General features: G+C 40.1%; 1 pseudogene; it reads right to left on the reverse strand.

The window, feature by feature from the left end:
- Nucleotides 1-678: 678 nt before the first annotated feature.
- Nucleotides 679-1770, reverse strand: LOC111544470 (annotated as a pseudogene).
- Between the last annotated feature and the right edge of the window lie 511 nt (nt 1771-2281).

Here is a 2281-nt window from a genome sequence, read left to right on the forward strand (position 1 = left end):
ATTTTTAGATGTTTACTAAATAGAGTTAGCTTTTCCTTTTGCTTATCCATGTTGAATTCTTAGTCCCCTTTCTCTATTCTTTTCTGCTTAGTCTGCCTCAAAGGGATAAGGTTTTGATAAAATAGTTCTTAGAAATTTGGTTGGATATGGAGCTCCTTCATTCAGCGAATATAAAATGATAATCTACTCTGGCCAAGACAGAAGTTGATTACATATAATATTATTGCTCAGGTAACGAATTTATTCCATGGAACTGAGCTTGTCGTAATGAGTGAACTTAAAAGCTCTAGACCAGCCATCATAGCTTCCTTGTGTTCAAGAATTGCAATTTGATGGTGGGTCCCGGCAAAGTGGCACCAGATACCTGAAACTTTTTAAAAAGGGATCATGTGATTAGATGAGTTTCACTAGAATAATTAACCTAAATTAAAGTCAACTAATTTAGTAACCTTAATTTCATCTGCATAATCCATTTTGCCATGTAAAAGGTTTTCTTTTTTTGTTTTTATTTTTAATATAAGAGACATTAGGGCACCAAGGTGGATTTCTTTCTCTCTTTTTTTTTTTTTGGTATTGTAAACATGTACTGTTTAATATTACCCGAATTTAATTTAAAACATGTTTGCAAACAAAACAGAATTAAAAGCCTTTAAGGCAAACCTCCCCCTAAGGAAAAAGTCATTTGTTATAAAATTGTGAGGATACCCATGCAAGACCGCACTTAAGATTTGTCAGCACGATCTTGAGAGCTTTTGTCCACTGCTCCTCAGAGTTAAACTGGGTTTTGATGGAATAGGAGCCGCCGCTGCCTCCTGTGTCTTCGATCTTGCCTTTCTCCACATCCATCCTGTAGGGAAGACAAAAACGTGTCTCGCCTTTCTCAACCTCTTCTTTGAACTGCTGCACACAGTCCAGGAAAGCCACCATTGCATGGTCAAACTTGTTGTCCCAGAAAAACCGCAACCCCCCAGAACAGTATAACGGCAGCTCCTTAGATTTGTCTGTCAGAGACTCCAGATATGAATGGTTTCTGTAAGGAACAAGTCGATATCTCTGAAATTTCAGACCCATCTTATTGGCCAGAGCATGGAGCAGCAACACAGTCTGGCCCCAAGCAGCATTAATCTCATTCCATTCTACGGGAACATTGGGCAGGCGACCCAGCCTGAAGTTATTGATTGTGCCAAACTGTCCACTGTGCCAGATGTGGAAGGTTGCATTAAAGACACTGGTTTTCTTCAGCTTATCCAGCTGAATCTGTGCATAACGCATCTGGTTTTCCACACTCTTCAGCTCATCATCCAGCTCCAGCTGTTGCCGTTTAAATTCACTGTATTCTCTCTGATACTGAGCTTCCTCCTGATCCAGTCTCTCAGCCTCAGCCTGGACTTTCTCGAGATTTTCTGCCACTATCTTGCGGTTCTTTTCCACATCTTCCAGCTCCTGGATCAGCCTCTCCTCTTCTAGTGCTAGCTCCTTTAACTCCATCTGTAACTGTTCACTGTCATCCTCATTCATTTGCTCTAAGATCTCCAAACAGCGTTAGTAGTTCTGACACTCATTTTCAGTGGCGTTGAGCTGAGTGTCCAGCTGGTCTAAAAGAGTATCTGTGCATTCCTCACAGAGTGGGTGATACACATCTGTCTGGCCCGACATGATGTCAAAAAGGTCTCTAGTGACCTTCAGTCTTCGGCGGAGGTTCTCCATGGTGCCGCCATCAGATGCCTCCCCAATCAGAGTGAAGCTGTTGGCACTTTCTGTGGACATTATCCTTGATTTCCATCAAATGTTTAAAGAAGTAATACCAATTCTCCTCAAACTATCCCAGAAAATTGAAGAGGAGATGGGAAGAATCAATATTGTTAAAATGGCTAGACTACTCAAGGCAATCTACAGATTTCATGCAATCCCTATCAAAATACCAGTGGCATTCTTCACAGAAATAGAAAAAATAATTCTAAAATTCATATGGAACCACAGAGGACCTGAATAGCCAAAATAATTATGAGCAAAAAGAACAGAGCTGGAGGCATTACACTACTTCACTTCAAAATATACTACAAACCTATAGCAACCAAACAGCATGATAGTTGTATAAAAACAGACACATAGGTCAATAGGAAAGAATCGAGAGCCCAGAAAAAAAAATCACACACCTATGGCCAACCGATTTTCAACAAAGATGTCAGTAACATTCATTGGGAAAAGACAGTCTATTTAATATATGGTGCTAGGAAAATTGGATTTTCACATGCAGAAAAATGAGACTAGACACCAGTCT

Source organism: Piliocolobus tephrosceles, chromosome 4 (genome assembly GCF_002776525.5).
Source record: "Piliocolobus tephrosceles isolate RC106 chromosome 4, ASM277652v3, whole genome shotgun sequence".
NCBI lineage: Eukaryota > Metazoa > Chordata > Mammalia > Primates > Cercopithecidae > Piliocolobus > Piliocolobus tephrosceles.